Raw genomic sequence first — 12,539 nt, forward strand, 5'->3', positions numbered from 1 at the left:
TTTCCTACATTTTTTTAGCTTAGTTTATCGTTTTACTAGATAAGATTTCTGTGTGAAAGAGAAAATATTAAATTAATCAGGAATGGATTTTAAACATTCTGTAAAACTTAAGATTTTTAAATCACCATTTCCAAAAAAATTACATATAATCTGATAAAAGTGGATCTCAAAAATAATAATATACATATAATTGATATTATAGGCGTGTTAAATCAACTTCTATTGCTGGCAATGTTGTTAATATAAAAAGATATAATGCTCAAGATAAATTTTTTCATAACTAAATTCCTTTTTTTATATTTTTTTCTTTTATAATGTTTCAAGTTACATCACAATGTAACTCCATACATGTGCAAAATAAACGTATAAATCATACAAAAATATGAAATGATCGTCGGTAGGTCTGAAAAATGAATCTTTTCCTTTTTTATACGAAAACGCATATTTTTTATTATTTTATCATAGAACGATGCCAGATGAATCTAATTTAAATATATCAATATGCTTCGATTCGTGTTGAAACGCCACCGAATCTAGAAAATTTTATACAATCATATATTTCATATGAAAATATATGTTTAAATTTATTTATTTAGATAAATTGGTACATTTTATATGGAGATAGAAAAAAATATGTGGACGAAAAAAATAAAATAAAACGATAAAGCAGTTCAGAATATTTTTTTCTAAAAAACAAAATCAAACTTTGTATTTTCGGTAGATCCTTAAACTATTTATAATGCGCCTTTAAAATAATATTCATTTGTAAATTGTTATATTTTTTGTTTATTTAAGCAGATAAATATTTTTTTTAAAATCGAAATGACATTATACCGTAAATAAACAATTTTGAGCAAATTATTTTATATTCAGTTTCTTTTTATAACTTTAAAAATGGTCAAGAAATTACTAAATAATTATAGTTTTTTGTTACTAGAGTTTATTTTCTATTTTATTGCTCATACTTATTATAAAAAGAACTTATTGTAATCTGCTAAAATTTTAAAGATTTATTTTAGAATCATAAAGGTGTTTACAATGTATAGTTATATAAAAATGGCTTATATAGCTCATAATAGAGTATATAAAGGTGTTGAATATACAATTTATATATTGCGCACATAGTTTCTAATTTTTTAAATTCATATGGATTTTTGTCGTTCGTCTTCTAATATGATACTAATATTTATTTTCAAAAATTTATAATTTATTTAGAAATCGCCTCAATAAAAAAGTTCTATTTAGCTTGGTAGGCTATAAGTCATTACTGTTATACGCCAAATATTTTTAAATACAAATAACTATAAAAAATATTATCATCACTTTAAATCTATACTATTGCAGTATTGAAAAATTTTCAAGCCAAAAATCTTCGCGATTTCATAAGAACTTTGCATTGAGATGTTATAAATATATTTAAAAAATTATGACTTTCGGCTGTCTTCGCTTTTTTCTATATAAATATGGCGGGTATTATATAAATTTGACTTGGATTATAAAATAAGCAATCTCGCATAAAAATTATATTTTTCTGGATTCAAAAGCAATTTAAAATATATATTCGAAGCATAAATTATAAGAAGTGCTTGAAAAACATGAAAAATTATTACACTGAAAATCTTGAATTGTTTTACATACATCTCTTTAATATACTTTAAAAGCAAAAAAAAATAAGAATTTTAGAACGCCGAAATCATTTTTTTATACGGGCATAGAAATCAAACTATTAAAATTGTTTTTTATCGTTTATTTCTATCTGTTTCAAGAATAATAAATAAAATTTTCAAAAATATTTTAGAATTAATATGAAATAAAAACACAAAAAAAAAATGAAAAAAAGGAGCAAAGATTTTAGTTATAATAATTTTTGGGTTATTCATCTTCGATAATTTAATCTTGAATTTAACACATTGAGGCTTTGTATCAAAAAATAATTTTTTTATTTCTGATGAAATATAATCTTTTCGATGCAACTAGTAAAGTAAAGGTTTAAAATGCCATCTGCAGAATACACAAAACGCTAAAAATCTTATAAAACTTAATAATATTGCCTTAAAAATTATATTTTGGATATGCGATTTTACAGATGATTCAAATATCTAATATCATCAAACTTTTTGTTTGAGCAATCATTAGTTTTTTTGAACTAAAGTAGTCTAAAACCTACAAAATAACGCAATTTCTATGTAAACCAGACACAGAACATATAATAAACAAATCATCTTAAGATAAAATAATCTAAATATTAAAAAAAGGTTTGCATTTCTAGATTATTCATTAAAAAACTGTTTATAATCTTTTGCGATAATCATAATATATCTTATATGAGAGATGCGATATAATATATCACAATAGTGTAAAAGTACAAAAAATGTGATTGATTGTTCAATAATATTAGAAAATTTTTTTTGTGGGTTTTTTTTAGTTGTTAAATCCGCAAAATATAAAAAATGTCTTTCGTTCGAATTCTTGGTTAAAATGGTTTACTATTAGTCATAAAGGACAAAAAACATTGTTTTGTTCACATAATAAAATATAAAATTTTCAAATTTAAATAAATCACAGGAATTTTCTAGATAATATATTGAATTTTTAAGTCAAATAATTTTCTATTTACGAGAATTTATGTGCTTAAATGATTCATCTGCAGCAGTATATAAAATGTAAAAATCTTTAGAAATAAAATAACTTTATGAAAAAAAATCGGTGCGGATAACAACAAGTCTGGTTATTTCAACCAAAAATGCCTTAAATTTTATAGCTAATTGTTTCTTGTAATTTAAAGACTATTTTTTTTCGGTCGATTATTTATCTCTTTTTTATGTGTTTTGAGTTCTTAGTATCCAATCAGGCTTAAAACTGCATGGTTTTAGTTAGTTGTGATGGTTTTAATATTATTTGCTTTTTTGGAATTTTATAAAAAGTTTTTACGCGAATTATTAGTCCTTAATTATTTATATGTGTTTAGTACAGAAATCTGATAATTTTAGTTTGTGCGATTTTACTATGACATTTAATCAAAAAGAATGCTGCATATTTGTAATTTTATAAATGAATGCTAATCAATTGATATGAATTTTTTTTTATGTAATTTCATTAAAGTTGAAATTTTCCTGCAAATATTCGAGCCACATAAGGTCCCATCTCAAGATATGTATTCATAGCATTAAAACTATTTTTTAAAATTTATTATATATTAAGCGACTCTAGAATTTCAATAGTTACGTTGTAGTCTCCTATAAAAACTAGCTGATGGTGAACAGGCTAATTTATAACTATAACTCATAAATTATAATGTATTTCAATAACCGTAAAACATATAAAAAACAACCTTTGTTTAAATAGATATATAAAATGTTGCATTAAGTAAGCTCATGAAATTAAAAGGATTTTTTATCTAAATAATATTAACTTTGAAGTTTAATTATAGCAATGTATAAAATGCGCTAGTTATGCGTTCAACTTAAAATATTCATGACATACACCAAAATTTTCTTTTTGATTTACCGCAAAGGTAATAATATTTTCATCTCATTATAATAAGATTGTGTTACGATTTAAGTCTAATCTTTATTATTATTAGAAAACTATAAGTCTAATTTTTATAATTTTAGAAAATTATAAGTCCAATTTTTCTTTTATAATGTAAATTATAGCTTAGAATCTGCAAAAACATCTTACATAGTTTTTCAGCAATAGAAACTATCATGTGAAAAAGAAAAATAAATTGTGATTTAATATATTTAATGTATGTATTCTTTTAGAATTGAATATTACTATTTTAATATCATATTTGAATTGAAAATATTTGAAAATCAGCATATAGTTTTTTTCATACTGAAATCAAGTTTTGATATAATCTAAATTTGTATCGTTTTTACATTTATTTAGGCACAACGTATTTATCTTATTTTCACATCAAATAAGATTATTTGATTTATTGAAACCTATATATCCGTTTCAATTTTTTCCTCTATGAATGAAAATATTATATGCTCATACAAAGAAGATAAAAGGTAAAAGACGAAAAGAAATAAATTGATATATAATATAAAAATAGACTTAAGATTTCTGGGCGAGACTAATAATATATAAAAGGTACAAATGAATATATAAATTCGTACCGTTATTTTTAGATATTCACTAGGAATATCGAAAACTAATGCACTTGATTTTTCTTGTGGAAATAGAACTATATTACGGAAAAAAGTTTATAAAAAATCTTTTGGAATTTTATACATTACAAGCTGTAATAGATAATATATAAAGATCCTAAAAAATGCAATTTAAATTTTTTTTAACTAAAAAAGAGGAATTTTATTTAATGAACAAATTATATATGTTTATATTTATATTTTAAGATGTATAAATTTCTATAGACATTCATGATTATTTATAAAATCATTTGAATTTCAAGTTTTAATATATTTTTTTTTGTAATTTAATGAAGGATCTAAATTATTGTAAATGGAGATCTTAATGCTATAATCACATTTCTATTTCAAAATATAATCCAATTAAAATAAAAGAGCCAATAAGTATTGCAAGCTAAATCGAATCCGGAATGAAAATTTTTTTTAAAAATATATTCATAATATAATATAAGTGAGAAGTCGGCAGCTAACCAGTTATTAAACCTTTTTTTATAATCCAATGTTCAGAAATATAAATTAATATTTTACAAAGAAGAATACTCGTATTTTAATCCATCTCTTATATTATAAATATGCTATTTTTTGTTTTTCTCAAGAAAAAACCGCATAAAATTATCCTCATTATATCCATGAAAACGCAAATTAATACCCTTGTTAAAATATTAAAATATTAAAAATTTTTACTTTTTTAAGTTTATATAAAGCAATATTCTAGTTAAAAAAAGAGGAGCGCACATATTTTATCGACTTTTAAAAGCATTAATGGCTAAGGAATACAAATATCTTTTTTGAGCCTTTTTTTTATTTATTGAGGGTAAATTTAATTTCTATCTATTATATCTTATATAAACATAACGTCAGGTTGCTCTTTAGAAAGATTATATGATGCTTTTACATCTCTTCATTAGTAAAAATGCGGTCTAAAATACATATTTCTGTCTTTAAAGCAGGATTTCACGGAAGGGTCTTTTAAATTCCGAAATGTAAACTTTTATCGCCCCTCTGAGTATGCAGAGTAAAGTTTAAGCTGTTATACAGTAAAATAAATCTTCTTAATATAAAAAACACTTTAATATGCTAATTATACTTTTTTAATTGATTTCTCGGTGCACGTATATAATTTAAGCCACATAGTGTGGTATGATTGTGATATTTTACAAGGAACGAGGGTCTGATATGCACATAGAAAAATTCTTTCTTTCTATTTATCTTTAATCATACTTTAATATGAATTCTTACAATACATAACACAAATTTAGAATATTTTACTTATGTTTTATTTTTATAGGCTAAAAATTAAGATTTTATTACGTGAACGGTCGTCATTAGCAGATGACTTCATACGAAATGTCACATATATCAAATTAAGTCATAAAAAATATGTTAAGAAGTTGAAAATCCTGGATGAAGTGGAAGCATACATGCAAGCTCTCACACACAAGACACTTGAACTCATCTCATTTAGAGAAGAAGAGCAATTTAATGGATATAGATCAGGGCAGGGGATAAAAGATGTATTAAGGAGTTGTGCGATATTCCCAACACGCTGATTACGTCTAAATAGATAAAATCGATAAAAAGAAAATTACTTCATAAATAGATATCCACTCAAAAGTGTTGTTAAAAATTGTGGTCTAAATATATTAACAAATATGCATGTACTGCTTTTCCATTCCTATTCTTTTTTGGAATAAAGAAATGCGATTATTGAATAATTCTAATTTACACGTCATTGTTGAGGCTTGTTTTTCCGTTCATTTAATACTTGTTCTGTAGGCATATTGCAAAATCACTAAAAATCTGGCCATATTCATTTTTAGAAAATATAAAAGAAATTCAAAGAATTGACGTATTTCCAGATATATCAATACATGGAATAGTAATTTATGAAATCATTATGCATATACTTATGATCAGTAGAAGAAAAACATGGAATAGTAATTTATGAAATCATTATGTATACACTCTTGATCAGTAGAAGAAAAACAAAGACGGAGTGATAAAAATTTTAACTTTGATAATTATATGACAACTGTTTTATTTTCTTGAAAAAAATTCACCTGTTGTTATCGCAAGATATCAAGCCTTTAAGCGAAATTTTTTTTTGATTTCAAAGTGGGCTGATATAATTTAAACGTATATAATTTTTTATTCTAAATAAATATGATAGTATTAACAAAAAATAAAATAAAAAAATTGATTCTTTATTTCCCAACTTCTTTAATATATTAGTATCTATCTTCATTTTATTTTTTAATATCAGGTTTAAGATCCAATGGTTCATATTCTACTTAAATAAAAAAAATATGGAGTTCCTAGGATATTCAAGTTTTTTAGTTCGAATATATTTAATAAAGACATTTTTCTTCTTTTTTAATTAGCATTTGATTATTTTCCAATATTATTTTCTAAATGATCAATAGCATTACATCTTTAATCAATAGTTTTATAATTTTATAATTTTATTAAACTCTTCAGATATAAGAAAAATTATAACCATTTAATATATTTCCGGTGTTTCTAAATATTTCTTTTCTTAATAATAGCCTAGATTTTTTAAACATCTTTTTTTCTTATACTTTTTTGAAAAATAAAGAGTCCAATCTAGAAATCACAAGTATATAATAAGTAAAAAAACTCTTCTTTAGACATCAGTTTTAAAGATGTAGCGAATATAAATTATATAAATATTTCTATAATGTTAATATTTTTTTTAGAAAATAAAATTCAAGTATAATAAAAAAAGATAAACAGTTTAAATTTGACCCCACCGACGGGTTACCGCTACGATGAAACATCCTCTGAATACCAATTTAAGATTTTATAACTAGCACTTGCATCCTAAAATTGATTAAAAATGTTTCAACGGTACAATCAAGTATGCTTTATAAACTAAAAGGTATTATTTACAATGAAATAACCTAAGTGTGTTTCTTTTCATGTAGATAGCCGAAATAATTACTTGTTTGGTATTTATAAATGTACTCACGTGAGTATAATACGCAATAATTTAATTATATTGAAAGAATAAAATTCGAATATCTAGACCTCTGACAATCGCTACTTTTTAATCTTGATAAATATTTTCTGTGTCAACCAGATTTTTATTTTTAAAAATAAAAAAACAGAAATTTTAGAAACAGATAATATTTCGCATCCACGATTGTTTTTTATATTGAATTTTTTTTTCTTAAATATAATAAGATAAAATATGTAACTATAAATACAAATTCCTAAAAATAATTGTGTTTGGTGTTGCATATTATACTTTCATAAATATAATAAAATATAATAGCAAACTTACGATATAAATCCGCATCTATAATCGTTTACTATGATGCATAAAAAAATTTACAAACAAACGGTATATTGGAAAAATTGATGAGAATCCGGATCGATAAAATATTTCGTACAATAAAAAAATAGTAAATTGATCTACATGATATTAATATATTTTAATAATATATTACCATGATTTATACATTTTTTTGTATATAAATACTATAAAAAGAAAAAAATTTTAACTGAGTCGTTCAAATATTTTTCATGATGACCAAATAATATTATTCAAAATATATATATACATTCTTAAAAATAATTTTTTTCGATAATAATTAAGGGCTCAGAGAAAAAATCATTTAGAATAAAGCAAACCTAATGTTAATATTTCTTCTGTAGATACATATAAATTTTATTTAGTAAAAAATAAAAAATATTTAACAATTATATTACCATTCATGGCTGGAATAGGTTATAAAAATTTTTTATTTAAATTATAGGACATTTTATGGTAAATGAATAGGATATTAGATGCACAAGCATGTTTTATATACATTATGAATGTTTTTAATTAGAAGCCATAATACAAATATAATGAATATCTGACAATATTTATGATAAATTAACCATTATAAATACCTTTTGATTGAAAAGATGATGGGGAAACTGAGAAAAAAAATAAAAGTTAATATTTAAAATCTATAAACTTATGATTTATGTTCCTAGATTATAATTTTAACGGTATTTATATATATTTTACATTTATTAAGTCTTTTCTAAAACACTTTATTGCAAGATGATTAATGTCCTATTGTTCGGTATTTAAAAAGTTAGAACATCTGACGAATTACTTAGAAAAACTTAATGTGGACATATTTTCATGCTTTTTTGCTTTTAAAAATATATAGTATACATGAAATATTTGTAAATTAGATTTTTTTTGATCTATATATCTATCAAAATATACTTATTGCTTATATTAATGTGATTTCATTTTATATAAAATAAAAATCGAATAGTTATAATTTATATTTGATTTCATCTTATATGTATTTACCAAGAGATACTGGTAACTTATATTCGATTTTATTCTTTGCAATAAATTGCTTAGCTAAGAAAAAATGCTAAATGCCTGTTTTTTCATATACATTCAAATTAATCTAAATTTAAGGCATAGATTTTTTCGAACTAGGCGCCTTCACCCAATTTTTTTTTATAAAAATTTTAAGTTTTATCATTAATAAAATGCTATAAATGGTATTATAGGAGCGAAAAGTCAAAAAGTAAAATTTTTTGTATGGGAAGCAAGTTAAAATATTGGAATTACACTTATTTCTAAATTAAGCAGGATTTTTTGTCAAAAAAGATTAATTTTTACTATTATAAGGATACTTAATTTATCGAGAACGTTTTAAGTATATATATTTGAATCATCAAGAAAATAAAATCCATTTTTATTTCTAATATCGAAATTTATATTTCTCGGCGTTAAAAAAAAGATCTTATATCATGTATGGTATTTTACAAGTAGTCTATTCTATAAATCTAAATATTAATGCATTTAGAATTACAAAATACTAGCTCAAAATTTTTATAAAAAATAAATAAATTATTTATACATCCTAGAAAATGTATCATATCACGTGATAAAAAAAATACGAATCATGAGCATGTACAAAAAGAGTTTTCTTCACATATCTATTTTCTATTTTATACATTCTAGATATAATTCAAGGCATCAATAGTTTTAATATCGAGTCCAATTTACATACTGACTATATTACGTTGGTTTAAGAATTTTTAAATATATACGTCATAGCTTAAATTCGATTTCTATGTATCTTAGAATGTTAGATATGGCTCAGAGATAATGATTAGCACGAAAAAATAATAGAAGTAATATGCGTATTTTTGTATAGTTTATAGATAAAGAAATGCATTACAACATAAGTAAAAATATAGAAAAGTTGCGATATACTTATACTGGACTAATTTGGGGCTTTATCTTATTTTAGCCAACACATAAAATAGAATGAAGTTACATATATTATAAAGAAGGTTTTCACTTTGAATTCTTAAACTTTAAAGAAAATTTAAGTTATTTGATAATAAAAATGAAAAAATTCTAATCGAATTTACTTTATTTATTTATGTTTTACGTCTATTACTTTTAGGAAGTTTGCTTTATATTAATAGGAACTATTGCTTAACTGATGCGTCTCTCTGTGGAACTCCCCCAGCATATCTTGTCACCCGAATTCACACGGATTCTGCCATATCTCATAGGCGGTAGTCATTATGAGGTGGTCAAAGGATTATGTCCACTGTTAATCGCTAAGAGTTACAAGCTACAACAACACTTAAATATATCCTTGCTTCACGGTGTAGGGTTTTTTCATTCTGGAGGCACAGTTCAACGGCTTACACAGCAACCTCCTATTTCTCATGACTTGTCAAGTCTTTATGGTTTATCTTTTCTTGTTCACTGGCCGCCCACTTGGGTATTTTTCTTTAGAGTAAATTCGTTTCGGAAATTAGTGGGTGGGTAGAAGTGGAACCCGCGACCCCTCACCTTGGGGTCCAACTTGTAAACCACTCAACCATACCACCCATAATAAAAATGATATTTATAATTATCGAAAATATATGCAAAAAAATTCATTTAAAATAATCGTGACATATGGCTTTGCATAACACAATTTATAACATAATTAGATTTGAGGAAGAATGCCCGGAATAAAAAAATATAGTATAGTCCAATAAAGACCGATGAGCCTAAAATTTCTAACATAATTGAATCTGAAGAAGAATACCCGGAATAAAAAAATATAGTATAGTCCAATAAAGACCGATGAGCCTAAAATTTCTAACATAATTGAATCTGAAGAAGAATACCCGGAATAAAAAAATATAGTATAGTCCAATAAAGACCGATGAGCCTAAAAGCTAGATCTTATTTTTAAAAAATATATAATTTATCTGTCACAATATAATACCACCCATAAATTTTTTTCAAAAAATACCTTGACCTGTATAAATCGAATTTCAACAAGGTTATACGACACATAAATGATAAAAACAACACAGTGCAGTTTTTATTTGGCTTTGATTAGCCTATAAACCGTAAAATTGCATAATTCAGTTGTTTATCGGCAATAATATTCTTTTTTACATATAAATTGCAATTTGTCTAGAGTGTAGGAGTATAGTAGATTCAAGCAAAAAACACATATTTATATATTCCAACAACAAATTAATACTTTTTCACTCCTAACGCAACTACCCGCAATTATTTTTTCATCGATTTTTTTAAGAGTAGATAAATATCCAAAAACTAAATTCTACATTATCATAAATATGAAATTATGCATAAATAGTAATAGACATAAGAGTAAAATGGAACTCATAATAATTATCGTGGTATTTATGATTTCTATGTAATTAAGCACAAAGTTGAAATTTGTGGACTTTGAAAAAAAAATATATATTAACGTAGATTAAATAGATGAGATAATATCCAAGAATAAAATATGATGTTCCAATGGTAAATATATCACGTCATACTTGATGAAAAAACGCAAAATAACAACCTTAAATCGAGTAAAAGTTGGAATAAATATTGTAATCATTTTAATTCACATCTAACAGTGCGTTAAGATGTTAAGCTTCTTATAATATAACTTATATACATTCTGTTAATAACACCAGTTTAAGTTATAAATTCCTTTTTTTCGTTCTAATAGGTACTAAAGTTAAGATGACAATAGATCCATGATTTTGTGTGAATTGAGAAAAAATGCTATGTGACTAATTTTTTATTTATCCTTTAAAAGTCGATCTTACAAGAAAAGAAGCATAAAATAATAGCGGTAAAATTAAGAAAAAAAACAAAATTATTTTTGTTAATGTTATTTAAGACGCAAAACAGACTTTAAAAGGTTTAACATAAAAGTTTTAGCATGTAAAAAGATTTTTTCTGACTTATTCTTGGTTTAAAAATATAATAAGCTGCAAAATACAAATTAAATAGAAAAATATGTAGTGTACTAATTTTTTTTTATTTAGTAGTTAACTGTTATTTTATAAATTTTTTTTTTACTAACGTAATATTCTTATGTTTTTTGAAGGATGATAATTTATAGAACAAATTTTATATAAATTGATGCGTATAATATGGAACTTGATATTTAGTACAGAAAAAAATCACGCTGTCTGTGATTTAATTTAAAGATAAAAAGGTAGTTAATGAAAAAAATGTGTGTGAATAAAAGGTGAACCAAATAAATATTGAAGTTTTAAAGCAGATAGCGAATAACTAAAATATGAAAGGTACTTTCGATACTTAAATTAAAAAAAATTAAATCATAACTTTACAATTGTAAAAAAGAATAAATGAAATAAATTATAATTAAACCACATAGAGCATTAAATATTTGCTAAATTATTACTGCGTATTTAAATATTTTTGTGACGTCAAAAATACACATCTAGTTTTGCGCGTTTAATTTTGAAAATTTGCAAAAAGTTTTTCATTGCACAAATTCATTCATGTTTATACATTGAAATAAATAGTTTTATAAATATTTTAGCTAATTTATTACAAGGGTGTTTATGTATTAAAATTAATATCAAAACATATGTTTGCCATTAAATTATAAAAAAATTTAGATTTCAGCATAAAAACGACCTTATAATGTACATATACTAAGCAGAAAGCTTAAGTGAAAATATTATATTTTATATGTTAATTTGCTAAAAAAAAATGAATATGTAGATTAAACTATACTGTATAACCAAAAGTGTGGGTAACTTGCTTGAAAATAGAGTCAAAAAACCTTGAAATATATTATTCAAATAGGGACGTTTATACAATTGGACGGATTGTTTTTACAATTTTTATGCCATAAAAAACGTATTTTTGAAAATTATAATATTTTTGTGCGCAAACTTTAAAATAAAAATATTTTTTATATTTTTTGCATATTTTTCTAGCTATAAACCATATAAAAACTCAATGTAACATTTTTTATGCATGTATTTCCCAAAAAGATCAAAATTGGAAAGAGTCGATAATTACTGGAAGCAAATAAAAAGTCAGACTTACAT

Source organism: Rhyacophila brunnea, unplaced genomic scaffold (assembly GCF_057557595.1).
Source record: "Rhyacophila brunnea isolate RB1 unplaced genomic scaffold, BYU_Rbru_1.0 scaffold_113, whole genome shotgun sequence".
Lineage (NCBI taxonomy): Eukaryota > Metazoa > Arthropoda > Insecta > Trichoptera > Rhyacophilidae > Rhyacophila > Rhyacophila brunnea.